At 47.6% G+C, this 14,881-nt stretch overlaps 1 protein-coding gene across 1 annotated transcript in view; it reads right to left on the bottom strand.

Annotated features, from left to right (window-relative positions):
* Positions 1-12,573, bottom strand: part of DAW1 (dynein assembly factor with WD repeats 1) — a 46,371-nt gene extending 33,798 nt beyond the window's left edge. The window contains exon 1 of the mRNA XM_066280180.1: positions 12,475-12,573. The gene's annotated coding sequence lies outside the window, so the exon portion shown is untranslated. The remainder of the gene's footprint in view (positions 1-12,474) is intronic.
* Positions 12,574-14,881: the final 2,308 nt, after the last annotated feature.

The raw sequence follows: 14,881 nt of genomic DNA on the forward strand, positions 1-14,881 counted from the left end.
TCAGATTTCCCCTTAATCAGTAAGACTCTGGAATAGGTTTGAATACGGAGGGCAAAGAGTTCACCTATAGAAACAAGGCACTCTCGTAGATTTTGTTCACCCATGTGATTGCTTAAGGTTATGTTGTTTAAAATTAGGCCTTTGGAAAAACAGTAACTTTACCATGGAGAAATCTGGTAGACCCCATTTAACCACACGATCGCATTTAACATCACCAATATTGGGACGAACTGACATCCATAGCACCTGTTACAATGCACTGAAAAGAATGCAGTAATTCTCTGGAATTCCTGCTTGCAGTTATGAAGGAACATCACATCAACCCAAATACAGGTAATGGTTCAAAATAGCTGTCCAGGTCAAGAAGGAAAGAAAAGACTGAAAAACTACCCCAGATTAAAGGGCATTAAAGAGATAGAAAAACTAAATGCACTAAGTGATCTCAGATCTTGAACCAGAAAAAAAAAAAAAAGCTCTAAATAACATGATTGGGATAGCTGATAAAATGTGAATAGGGATTAGAGTTTACATTAGATTAATATTATAGATATTAAGTTTCCTGATTTGGGTTATTATTCTTTGGCAGTGTAAAGGAATGTCATTCTTTTTTTTTTTTTTTTTTTTTTTTTTTTGTATTTTTCTGAAGCTGGAAACGGGGAGAGACAGTCAGACAGACTCCCGCATGCGCCCTACCAGGATCCACCCGGCACGCCCACTAGGGGCGACGCTCTGCCCACCAGGGGGCAATGCTCTGCCCCTCCGGGGCGTCGCTCTACCGCGACCAGAGCCACTCTAGCACCTGGGGCAGAGGCCAAGGAGCCATCCCCAGCGCCCGGGCCATCTTTGCTCCAATGGAGCCTCGCTGCGGGAGGGGAAGAGAGAGACAGAGAGGAAGGAGAGGGGGAGGGGTGGAGAAGCAGATGGGCACTTCTCTTGTGTGCCCTGGCTGGGAATCGAACCCGGGACTTCTGCACGCCAGGCCGACGCTCTACCACTGAGCCAACCGGCCAGGGCCAGGGAATGTCATTCTTTAAAAAAAAAAAAAAAACCTCAGATTTATTTAGGGATAAAGGGATATGATATCTATTGTACAATCAACTCTCAAATAATTTTGAAAAATATTATAAGCATGATGTTTGTATGGGAGGCGGTTGTGTAATTGGATAGGTAGATTGATTGGAAATGATAAAGCCAATGAGGAAAATGTTGAATCTAGACAAAGGGCTGCCTTTAAGGAGTTCCTTGTACCTACACTTGCAACTTCTCCATAAGTTGGAAATTATTCCAAAACAAGAAGTGGCCTTTGTTTCCCACAGGCCAACCCAGACCTCAGAATGTCACAGGGCATATAGAGCAATCAATCTATTTGGCCACACTTCCGTTTTGTTAAGAGCCCCAAGTTCAAGTTCACTCCCCGTTTTACCCGTCATTCTACTCCTCCATTGTCCTTTCGTTATGAAACCAAGAACCTCCACGATTGTTGCCTACCCTTCCCCACTCCCTCCATTTCTAGGGTTTCCCCGACTTACATGAACCAAATTTAGGGGTTGTCCTTTTCCTTCTTAAAAAAGAAGGGATTCCAGCTCTGCAGATTTTGACATTTTTCCCTTGGCTCAAGTTGCTTAAGGCAGGTTCTAGAACTTCTTAACGGCCTTGCCATCATATCCAGAGCCCTCTTTATCAACTCTGGGGCACCAGTCCTTAGATGTGAGGTCCAGTCTTCCCACAGCTTATATACACCAGTGGTCAGTAACCCCCACCTTTAGAGTTATTTATCTGCATGTCCCAGCACCCAGATTGCCCATTGTTTTCAAAGTACTTCTCACAGTTTCTCCCAAGGACCTCTAGGCCCTCTCTGCTAATGGGACAGCCCAGAGTCCTTGTACTTATAGGTCCCCTGTCCCCTTTTCTAGGAAGGCAGTGAGGCTGCATGCCAATAAAATGGTGATCCAAAGAGGAACAAATGCAGTTTATGAGTGCAGGCAGATTTCGCTTTTGGCCTTAACTTAAGTTGAGGTTAAATCTGTGCTTAATTGATTCACCCTTTGACTCATTCCTGGAAGCAGCTGTCTGACGCTCTCTACCTGAGTAAAGGACTGTTTCATTCTGAATCGGCCACAACTAGTTATGAATGAGGTACAGAAATCTGCAAAACCCAAACTCTTCCATTACTCAGGTGATGGCACTCATCCCAGCGTGTGGCCGACTCGGTATGACTGCCTCACGGGACTACTGGAGCGGCCTTCCTAAATGCCAGATAATACTTTCAATTGATTCACAGCGTTCTCAGTTGACTTGACCATTGACGCAACCAACAACTGCCGTTTGTATGGATTTGTACAGATAAATGGAGTGTTTGGCTCTGGGTTTCTTCCCACTGAGACCTGCCTTAAACAACCAGAAACAAACAAACACAATATGACTTTTCTGCCCCAAACCAATTCACTGGAGTGTGTTGGAGCCACTCTGGCTTCAGTTCTCACAGTGCGTGCTGGACCAGCAGTATTGGTGTCTGCTGGGAACTTGTTAGAAATGCAAATCCTCGCCCCACCCCACCACCTACGGAAGCAGAAATGCTGGTGGTGAGGTCCAGCAGCCCCTGTTCGAACACGCTTTCCTGGTGTTCCTGCTGATTGGTGCAGCCTGGAAAACACGGCCGTCGTCAGTGACACTGGCTTGGCCAGAGCTGAGTGGAAGCGAGCGCCCTTCCCCTGCCATCGGGCCTTGTGTGCGTTCTGATGGCCAGTCACAGGAAGCGGGTTGGTCAGCCACATCCCAGGATGCAAATAAGACGCAGAAACGACGTGGGAAGAAAGTGGAGTTCCTAGCTAATTGGGTTTCAGATGCTCCCGTGCCCCGAGAGAGACCCACGGACATCAGACTGAGGGAAGGTTAGGAAGGTGCCTGCGATGGGCAGGGGGGGCCCTACAAGTGGGAGAGGGATGGGGGAGGGGAGCAGAGGTGGCAGGGAGGCGGGAGGCAGCCTGGGGGGCTCTGATTCAGCACTGACATGGGACAGGCAGGCAGGGGTTCAGCTATGATGCGGCTTGGCGCTTCCATGTGGCCCAGCTGCTCTTGAAGAGAGCCGTGGCATCAATCAATGACAAGCTGTGTCACTTGTCTTTGGGGTCTTCATGGGAAGCAGTAGATAATAAAAGAGAGGCACAGTTTCCTCCTGGAGAGCAAGACGGGAAGAGGAGATCTCGAGGCCCAGAGCCTGGCAGCGGAAGTCAGCTGCGCAGGCGCCCAAGAAGAGGGGCCCAGGGACACGCTGATGCACATCACTTCCCTTCCTTCGGGGCCTGCCTCTGCCCTGCTGAGCGCCTCACAAAGTATCTGATCTTACTTGGAACCAGAAAACTGGCCGGCCCAGGGGCACCAGTCAAATCATTCAATAACTATGTATCAAAGACCTTCCAGTGCCAGAATGTTCCTAATTCTGAAAAAAAGATTTCAGGGAAATCATTCACAGAAATAATAAGGCTCCAGGTGGGTTTGGAATTATCACAAAGAGGGGCCCCTCTCCAGGTGTGATGGCATTTGTATTCGCCGATGAGTCATTGCTGAGACATGCAGGGCACACCAGTAGGGCTGATACACAACCACTCTGCCATGTGCTGCAGTTCCTTGGAGAATGCCTGCTTGAAGCCTGGCTCTGCCACCTCCCAGCTGTGTGATCTGGGGCAAAGTTCATATCCCCTGTGGCTTCTATTTCCCCACTGGAAAGCAATGATTGCAGTATCTAATTGATAGAGTTGCTGTTATTGTCTCTGGCTCATTCAGAAACACTCCATAAGTAACAAGGATAGTGACTACAACAATAAGTAGTTATTATCCTAAGGTTGTTTGTTGGAAGTTGGGGAAGGGTATATGCATATTGTTTCCATTTTAATTGATGATAATCTAGACCAACAATTACTCTGATGATCACTTACATGCGACTGGAGCCCTTTGTATGAAACTTGACAACAGGTGTACCTTACTAGTTATGTCAGTTAGTATTAGAGCAATTAGTTTAATTATTAAAACTAGTTTACATTTCTTAAGACATAACTGCTTTCGCTGTAGTTCCAAATAAATTCATCGTCTTAAGAAGTGGCCTGTGAGAATTTGAAAGAGGGGAGAGGGTTCTATAGCTTATCAAGTCTGGAGATCATCCAGAGAAGGACAATGAAGGTTCAAAGGACTTGAACAAGGGGACCTGGGGGAGGGGACACGACACCACCTTCTGTACCTGGTACACAGTAGGTTCTCCATGCAGCCTTGATGCTTGAGGGTTGCCGGGTCCATTTGGAAGAGGAAGTAAGTGATTATGCGCAGACAGAGGTCAAGGCTCAGAAACCCAGACACATGGAAACAGATTGTATTTCCACATAAAGACCTTTGTGTCCATGTATCCAGTCAAGGACTCGGCTGTCTCCAAAAGTCCTGAGAATTTCCCAGTACAGGAAGCATTCCAGCTGAGAAGGAAGTCTGACCAGCTGCCAGGATTATGGTAGCACACAATGTTAAGTTGGATGAGACACAGAACTAGATAAGAGATCTAATTTCTCTTATGATGATATGATTCCACAATTTTGTTCCGTCTGTGATTTCGTAAGAGAGTCGATGGGAATGGCGAGCAGCAGTGGGACTCACGGGAAGTCCTGATCCTGGACTTCTCATCGATGACCTTTAAACAAGTCACTCGTCTTTCTAACCTTTGGTTACTCATCAGCAAATCATTTTCTTTCACTCTGTTCGGCTCTAATGTAACACCCAACTAGGTCGTTCATGCTCTGGGCTTATCCTCGTCATTCCTTTCACCTGGTGAAAAGCTTCCCACACCATCTGTCCTGAAGCCTTACCAGGCTAGAATCACCTTCTCCTCACGCTCAAGTCTGTTCATACCAGCTTACGTGGTGGGTGTGGGTTTTCCATCACAGGCTCTGAACGATGCCTACAGGGCCGTTCCTGCTTCAAGCCCCATCCAGAAGTCTGCATCTGGCCACCCTCTGATAAATGCACTTGAACCCGTGCCTTTGGGAAAGCTACAAAAGGTGTCACCTCTGGGTTGGAGGATTACATAAAGTGTCCCTTCACCCCTCCAGGGCCTCCAGGGCCAGGCTGAAGGGGGTACCCCCCCCCCGAGCTGGCTGACCCATGCTGAGCAGGGCCCAGGTTCCTTCTTACTCATCCTCCCTGGCAGGACTCTGTGAGCTGCCCAGACGGCCCCCAAATCCAGTAGGCCGCCACAGTCCCCCACGTGTGCCCAGGGGGTTGCTGATCCTTGTCATCTTTTTCACCTTTACCCCTCTAAACTTCCCTATTTGCCATGAAAAGAACAACAACAATAATAAACTTTCTAAGTGCGTTCATTGTCAAGCTTGCGAGCTGCTTGTCGGTGCAGAATTGGATTAGGGAGAAGGCAGAGTCGCGTGTGATTGGGTTCAACTTGCCAAGAGTCAAACCTCTGGTGCTGTTGGAGACTCTGTTTGTGTTAGGAACAGAGCATGGCCTGGGAAGGACACAAAAATGAGTCAGAAGAGTTTGAAGTTTGAACGTCATTCTGGCAACGTCACTTTTGTGACCTCAGTTTCCCCTACGTACGGTGGAGTCAATAATCGTCTGCCTCATGGGAGCTTTGTACAGCGGAAACAGCATGAATATACTCAGTACACTGTAAACCCCTTGATATATCTACACACTTAAGGTTTTTCTTTTAAACATTATTATACTACAGTTATCTACCCCTATAACTGAATTATCTAACTCTGGAATACATAGATGCACAATATATCTAACTAGTCAAAATATCACTTCAAAGGATTTTTGCAAACAAGTTATGGTTTCTTAGCTGCTAAATAACCCATTTGGCAGTAGGGGGCAGCAGTACACACATATTTTATATATATGAACAGAAATACTTGCTACCTTTCAAAGCCCAGAGCTGGGGTCAGACAAAGGAGTTTAGGGTCTGCACAGAGTACTTGCCTTCTTCTGGCTTCCTGAAACTTGTCTTTGAAGGTCATTTCCCTGGTATACCCAAACAGTACATAAGACAGATTTTTGTGGGTTTTAACTTTTTATAATTTTGTAAGTATTTGTTGAGGTTTTGTCATTTGAAAGTGTCTTTCTCTTTGCTTTGAAAGAATATTCAAAATTGGTGAGCTAGATACATTTATTTTTTTCTACTGCACTTAACTTTTTTAAGGTAATTTTTTATTTAGAAATTAAATTTAATGGGGTGACATCGCTCAATAAGAGTGCATAGGCTTCATTCAGGGGGACATCTCTGCAGCATTTAAACTGTTGATTGCTTTGTGTGCCCATCACCTAATAGCAAATCATCTTTCATCATCGAATAGCATTTAACTTTTTGTGTGAGCTACTACTGTGTTCTTCACCGTAATTTAATGTATTTGAAATAAATTTTCTTTTTAAAAAAAGAACACATTACTTTTTGAATATATAATAAAAGAGTAATATTTATAGGTGACAGAGCTATAAGAAATCAAACCATGCAATTTAAACAGCCATGCTAATGACCCACAAATTGCTAGCAATGGGACAATGATAATTAACATTTACTGAGCGCTAAGTGTGTGCTAGGCCCTAGGTTAAATGTATCATACAAATTATTATCTGATTTAATCTTCACAAAACCTCCATGTAGTAACAACCATTATCCCCACTTAGACGATAAAACTGAGGCTCTGAGAAAAAGAGATGACTTGAGTTCCCCTCTTCTCGTTTATGGTCTATATATGGCGTGGCATATATATATAAATTATATATATATATAATTATATATATATAATTATATATATATAATTATATATATATAATTATATATATATAATTTAACGGTAAGATGTTTATTGGCGGAGAGTTGATTTCCTTTTATTTTTTTCATTACAATTGAAAGAATGTTATGTAAGTTTCAGGTGTTATGTTTGTGGCCTTTTTAAATAGTTCTTTTATTTAACCAACTTTTTGCTTGCCTTTTAGCCTAAATGTTTTTATTTAAAAAGAAAAACCCTAAGATTCTATTTTCTCCTACCTTTCCTTTTAAGACAGTAGTGCTTTCCGGGCGCTTGCAGACTGGAACTGCGGTTTTCTCTGTGTAACACTCCGCGGAGATGAGTCCGCGCCGGCAGAGAGCACGTGGTCTCTGCAGGAGTCACTGTCGAGTAGAACAAACCAAGACGGTGACAACTTGGCTGCCGCTAAGCCGGGATTTTGACTTCACACGTGTTTATCGAACTGAACACATGGGTGCTGAGAAGTAATATTTTAAAATGAAGACAAAGAAAGTCAAACTGCCCTTATTCTGTTTTGTTTTCCATGCGAATGTATGCAATGATACTTTCAAAAATAGAAACTTTTGAGACTTAACGATGCTGTTCTTGTTGCCGTAGCTGCTGTTACCCTTCTTCCGGGGGCTTAAACCCCTGGGTTACCTGGCATCTCCCTGTGGCCTCATTTGTGGGCAATTACAGGAAGACGCAGGTGAGCATACCTCAGCTGCTCTGCCATAAGTGGGGTTCCAAACCTTTTTTCCCTCTGTCCTCTTTCTCAGACCTGGTTGGCGCTCCCCTTCCTTCGCGAAGCTTCTATGGCTTCTCCCTGCCTTTCTGACCTCCTTCACCCTCTCTCCTGTTTCGGTCCCATTGCCGCCTCCAATTGGACCTATGTCGCAGCATCCTTTCCCCAAACCAGCTCCTCTTCAGAGCTCCTGGGCTTTCCTTGCTCTTCCCAGTCCAGCAGCTGATAAGGATCTTTCATTTCCAGAACTCGTACACTGGCTCCCGCAGCTGCACGGCATCCCCTGGGAGGCGTCCAGGTGCTTGCTGGAGACCGCGGCCATCCTCACGGCTCAGCCTCCGCGCGGCCCTCGGCTCCCTTCAAGCGCGGTGGCCATGCTGCCTGCAAGCAGAATTCATGTCATGGGCCACAGTCTGCTGCAGCTGCCAAGTTCAGTCACTCCGTCACGGAAGCAGTGTAGTTTTTTCTGTTTGTTTGCAGCAGCAGCAGATTCAACAGAACTCCCCACAGCTGGTGTGTAGGGTCGTGGATGCGGGAAAGAAGAGTGCGTGTCACCAGAATGCCTGCAGTGTGGAGGCCCCGTCACCATCGCATTGTGTGCCGGTGTCCTGCTTGCCCGCTCCCTGCTCATGGCTCAGCTGGCCACCAGCTTGGCTGACCAGCTCTGCGGCGTGGTTCTGGAACACCGACCTGGAATTTTTTGCTCAAAATCTGTTCTTTTAGTCCTACAGTGACTTGGACAACTTTTTATTTCCTGTCTGAATCATTGTTGTTGAAAATAAAGTTCTGCCCAATCACTAATTAGTAAGAGAAGCGACTGGACTCAGCAAACTCTCAACCATAGGAGTCTGGGGTGCTGTCAGACACGTTTGGGTCAGTGACTCTTACAGGATGAGATACTGAGAGTCCATGGCCTGCAGGGATTCTGATTATCTCATCAACCCACAGGAGGTCATGCTTCCTCACGGGGTGAGAGCGCCATGCTGGTACGATGAAATGAGCAAGAAGTAGCAGGGCCCCTTAGCATGACCCACGGACGCAAGCAGTCAAAGATAAATTCCATGAAACTCAAGGGTCTGCCACCTTGCAGATGTTTCCAAGAGATAAACGCTCTTGAGCGTGTTAAGATTTATACTTCAGAAAGAAAAATAAGATGCTTCCCTCTGTATCCCATCTAATGAGGAGCAAAAAAATCTTGGTGGGAATGTTAGAACACTGTGAATTGAAGGCCCCCACTGACTTTCTGAGTAACCTCTAAGGTGACCCCATTTTGAGTGGGATTTGGCGTAAGGAAGGTTCTCAGTCTGTCCCGGCTACAGCGGAAATAGCTCCACCACTGGGCCCAGAGGCTGCTCACAATGCAGTGTAGAGCCTGAAAGGAATTTGAAGGAAGGATCACAACTCAAAACCCTGGGTTTTGAAGCAAACCATGCCCTCTTCCTTCAGTAAATCTTCTTTTGAAAAATAGTTTTGGGTCTGCTTTAGGGCCCTGATCGCATCTCCGCACCTGACCCAAGGACCACCCGGCCTTGTCAATGGAGTTGTCCATCCTGAACTGGGTGTTGTCTGGCTCAGTAAGCCGTAACGTCAGGTGTAACCTGCAACACGCTGTCAATGGGAGGGGGCACCATTTAGACTGAGGCTCCAGCTGCAGCAGATCCTGAGGCCATAAATCACTTGTATGAGCAAAGATTATACCACCTCCCCCCCCACCACACACCTGCTGTGCCTACCTGCCGCCAACTCCTATAGTCTCATGGGAGCTCCCCACAGTGGGCTGAGGAAGAAAAAAATTCCAAATATATATAACTTAAGCATGGCTTCACAAGCTGGCAGTGGACTGCTGCGAAGTTAGATCGGCAGTCAGAGGTGGCCCGCAAGGTCTGGGAGACTAGAGCACCGTGCTCAGGGTAGCCTCAGAGCAGCTGTCTCAAAGTCCACTTAGAGTGGGCAAGATGGCCCGTGTGTGAGTAACCGCTATAATTTAGACCAATGTTCAGGGAATTGGAAGGGGAGAAGATGGAATTTGGTGACAAGGACGTCTAGAGAAGACAAGGTGGAGGGAATTCTGAGAACGGGGCCACATTGTGAGAATATTTATGCCCCATATAAACACTTACCGAAGGTGCCCACTGGAGTGAAGTTTCTCTGCTCAAGAGAAGAAAGGAAGCCCACACTGGAGCCGTCAGTGAGCTCCCCCAGCCCTCCTGATTACTCATGGGATTCGTGACTGAGGAGGCTGAGAAGGCAGGGATGAAGCCGAGGCGTGATCCAGCGAGGACTACTTCTTCCCCAGGGCCGGCCCGCCTACCACCACAGAGAAGGGTCCAGACCACCCACACAGCAGCTGCCCTTGACTCATGTTCTTGTGCTGCTCCCTGGGGACCAGATGACACCATCAGAAGGTGGCCTCTATTGGAACGGCTCCATCCGTGGAGAAAGACATGTATGCCGAATAAAAAGTTTCCTTCTCTGCCTACCAGTCTCTTTCTTGCAGCATAATCTGCTTTACCTATTGCTATAGGCTGCACGTGTGTCTCCCCTCACCCCCACCCCAAATCCATATGCTGAAATCCTAAAGCCCAATATGATGGTATTAATCTTTGGGAGGTGACTAGGTCACAAGGGTGGAGCTCTCGTGAATGGGATTAAAGCCTTTATAAAAGAGGCCCAAGAGAGAGCTCCTAGCCTCTTCGCCCATGTGAAGATATGTCTGAAACCTGGAAGAGGGTCTTTACTCAACCATGCTGGCACCCTGATCTCAGACTTTTAAGTTCCAGAACTCTGAGAAATAAATCTTTATTGTGTATGAGCCGCCCGGTCTGCGGTATTTGGTTACAGCAGTCTGCGCAGACTGAGACAAGCATCACCATGATATCCAAACAGTGTTGCTTCTGAACAAGGACTCGTGTCCATGCACAAGAACGGGGGTCCTTGCTCTTCCCACAGTCTCGCAGTGGAGCAGTCTCCAGGGCCGGCAGGAAACCACCCGTGATGAGATGGGCGTGTTGGCCCTGCTGTGCTCTCTGCTGTGAACCAGCAGCCATCATGGGTACCAATGCTCTCGCAGTCAGAATGGACTGATCTGAGATCCAAACATGGAAACGCAGTGGCATCTCTCAACATTCCACCTGTATAATTCATCCACAAAAGTCTGACTATCCTTTCAACTTCGGTTCTGCTGGTTTAGAAGTCTGAGGTTCCAAAGACAAAGTTATTCCACCGATAAACACCGTTATGTTCCCATAGCTAAGAAACTGCCCTTTGCTCATGATAGCTTTTTTGTGTCTCTGGGTAAATAGGGGATAAAAAAAAAAGAAAAAAGAAAAAGATGGTTATTACATTGACCAGGGAGGTTGGATTGGTTATCAAGGAGAAATGGAGTTTCTGTTAAATTAGGCAGACTATGGAAGAAAAATCCTCAAACCAAGAAATCAGTGAAGACCAGAGAAACCAACATAACGAAGACCTCCCTAAAATCCATGCCGTTCAGAAATGAAGGTCTGTGTTAGTCTCTGAATAAAGAACCCTACCCTGCTGGGCTGGCTGAAGGCAAAGGGCGCAGAGAAGTAATTGGCAGTGAAGGAAGGGAGATAGAAATAGCAAATACTAAATAAAGCCTCGTGATCTGTCCCAGCTAACATATTTCTTCTCTTTGTGCTGTGTCCTAATTTTGTCTTCTCTCTCCCTTTTCCCTGTTACTCTACAGAGGGTTTGTCCATCATTTGTCCACAGGTCCTACTGTAACAATAGAAGATTTTAATTAAACTAAAGGAGCAAAGAACAACACCCAGAGATGGATGTTGCAACTGATGACAATTTGGGTCTCTGCTTTGGGGACAAAGCTGAATGTATTCCCATTTGCATGAAGGGTGATTTCATTACAATAATAAGAGCATTTTGTGTGTGTGCTGGTTTGAAAGTTAAGTCCTGGAATAGGGACGTTGATGGTCACCAAGTAGCCAAAGGTGCGTCTTTGGCAAGGACTGGACACTGACCTCCCCAAGTCCATTGCAAACCTCTTGAATTGGGACTTCATTCAAGCTGGAGGCTGAGAAAGCAAAGACGATGTTTTGCAGACATCCTTCCAGCTCGGGTTGCTCACGTGACCTTGCCACCCTAGACCTCTCTAAAGTGGAACAAGGGACGGGGTCTTTAAGCCCAGATTTGGGCTCTGTTTTCAGCTGCAATTGAAATTTCAAGGGCGTGAGAGTCAGAAAGATGGGCGCTTGAATCCCTACTCTGCTACCAGATCTTACGAGAATGTGGGCAATTCCCTAACCTTTACAGAGCTGAGCCTCTGCATTCCATGGGTGTGACAATCCCTCTGAGAAAAAATTATCATGAGAAATACGTGAGATTGTGAGTGTCAGCCACCTAATGGAACACCTGGCACACGGCACCAAGCGTTGGTTCCTCGTCCCTTAACAATGGACAGATCTGTCTGGCAGCTTGTCAATTAATCATATCTTCTCCAGAAATATAATGAGTAAAAGAATATGCAATATTGCAGGAATGATAATAAAAGAATTTATGATATTATCCAATGGGGCACGAAGCCAGGGGAACTACCACTAAAACTAGGATCTGATTTCTCTTTAGAGGTAGGACAGGCTCTGGGCAAAGCCCTCTTTGGAATCGAGGGCCAGTAACCCCCGCACACTCCCGGACTCCGTCACGCTTGCCCCGGGCGTTGGTAAGCAGCTGACGGGTGGCAGGACCAGGCTTCTGTGCAGCCCCTGCTTCCTCTGCCACCTCGGGCTAGTTCTCTTTTTGAAGCAGGAACTGTTCGTTAACACGCAGCAATTGCCTAGAGTGTTCTCTGTTGTTTTTTTAAAGTACTTTCCCAGTTAAAATTCCTAAAATATGTTATTACATGCTCTCCGCTTTCATGTTAAAACAGAACTATTTGAATGGCTTCTTCTTAAAATTCACCCGTGACCTTACCTTCGTACAGGTAAGAAGAATAAAGATCCACACTGTGTTTCTTCACAGAGGAAAGCACCCCTCTTGACACAAAGCAGCAAAGGTGGCTCTCGGGGCTGCCTGTCCTGCTGAGCGTATTGTTCTAGAAACGCTTGGTGCCTGGTCACCCGGAGCGGAACAAGCGAGCTATTCATTACCCAGTGGCAAAATAGACAACGCGTGATGTGTTTTCTGGTATGAACTGTTCAGGACTTTCCAGCACGCGGCGGAAGGAGGAAGTTCACCTCTGAGAACTGGTTTAGATACGAGAAGGAAACCATTTCCCTTTAGTACAATATTTCACGAGCCTGATAAAATTTCTGTGCGACACTGAAGTATTTGCTCACTACGTTCAGACAGTTCCTCTCGCCTAACCAGGAACAGAACAATGAACGGACGTTTAGGTAGGTACCTATGTACATAGAGCACTGAGATATTGTTTAACAGGTGTGTTCATGTCACCCACTTACTAACGAATGACAAGAAAGGGGTTCAGGGAAGAGTAGGAGAGAAAAGAGAAAAAAACTATAGCTGAGACAGATGGTCAAAGAGGAGGAAAAAGGAGACATTAAGCGAGTGGGAGGAAAGGAGAGGGCATATGAACAAAAGGAGAGAGAGGGGGGTTAGCTCTAAAATAGGAAACGCAATGCTAAGTCATCTGAGTCTGACTTCCAGGTCCTGGGAGCAAGTGGTCGTAAACGCATGAGAGAAGCTGATTGCTTCTCTTCCCTCCCCACCTGCTGAGCCTGTGTGCGCGCCCCTGTACCCTCACGCCTGGCCCAAGGACAGCAAACCTTCGTTCCGTATTCCTTGCTCAGAGCCTGAGCCAACATCCCAGAACCACAGAAGGTCAGTTGTCAAGACCTCACAAGCTTCCCACCTCCGTGGAGTCGTTCATTGTTCAGCCTGCCTGGGTTCTCCCCAGTACTGGAGGACACACCTCTCGGGGCAGATAGGAGCAGCTTTCTCCTAACGAGAACTCCTCAGTCCACCCACCACCCTGGAGACAGGACCCGGCGAGTCTAATCCACCTTCCACAGGCCAGGCCAGCAGGACCCCAGTGTCCTCCAGGGCCACCTTGACATCCTGCTGGCTCCTCACACCACCGATTCCAACCCCCCTTCATCGTGACCTTGAAAACATTTCCCTCTTCTCTCTTCTCCGTGGTATGGCCTGCGCAACACCAAGGCACGGGGCATTTACTGCCCTTTGTCTAGAGACCACAGGCCAGTCGCACACCTTCCATTAGAGCGCCTTTCCCTTGCGAGTGGACGGATCACCCCTGGAGCAGTTCACACGTCTCACGTCAAAGACAGTGGCCTCCCCTTTCTCTGGCTGCAAAGCTCTGGGAAGCTGTTGGAACAGGATAAGAAAGTTTGTCTTAGACCAACTCTCAGCTTCCTTCACGCACCACTTTTCCTTCCCACAGGGGACGTTCCCAAGGGTTCTTTTCCTCCAGAGCCTGCCATGAGCGAGCATCGTCTCGGCCTCGCTCTGACTGCCACATTGGTGCAAGCCACGGCATTCGCCACTGTCCTTGACCATCTTCCTCCGAACCCTGCCCCGGCCCAACTTCTCCCTCCTGTGCAGCATTCCTGGGGGGGGGGGGGCGGAGGGCAGGTGCTGGCCAGGCCACACTGTGACCCACCTGCGTGAGTCTAGGCAACTGAGCTAACCTTGACTCCTTCTCTTGTAAAATAGAGATGCCAGGCTCCTGATGTCCTTGTGGGACCGGGCAGTGCCTGCAAACTGCAGGAGCAGGACAAGCCCTCAGGCAGGGCCTGGGAAACGCTAACTGCCGTTCCAACCCCCCCCCCCTCCGGCTCTGCCTCCTAAGGAAGCGCGGGTGACTTGTAGAGTCACCCCGAGGGCTGGCTTCAGGGTCATGTGCAGGATTCCTTTAAGGCGGCCTCCTAAAATGGTAGGCAACATTACATGGGATATGGGCATGTTGTCCCCTGTGATTCTCAACCTTGGCTGCACACGAGACTCACCCAGGAAGCCTTTTGAAACTGCTGGTGCCCTGGCTGCCTCCTCCACCACCCTTTCCGGTGTAAGTGGTCTGGGTGAGGCCTAGGCATTGCTCCCCAAGTAAATCCACTGGGCAGCCATGGGTGACAGTCATTGATGTACAACAAAGCTCCTAATGAGGGTGGGCATCAGACCACAGAAACACTAGCCCAGGAGTCTCAAACTCGCGGCCCACGGGCCGCATGTGGCCCGCCCACCAATTATGTGCGGCCGAAGACTGGCCCGCAGATTAATCCATGAAGTTTGATTAGTCTGCGGGCCGCACAAAATTGGTGGGCGGGCCACATGCGGCCCGTGGGCCGCGAGTTTGAGACCCCTGCGACTAGCCCCTCCATCTGAAGTGGGACCACCTGCGTAT

This window comes from Saccopteryx bilineata, chromosome 5 (genome assembly GCF_036850765.1).
Source record: "Saccopteryx bilineata isolate mSacBil1 chromosome 5, mSacBil1_pri_phased_curated, whole genome shotgun sequence".
NCBI classification, from domain to species: Eukaryota; Metazoa; Chordata; class Mammalia; order Chiroptera; family Emballonuridae; genus Saccopteryx; species Saccopteryx bilineata.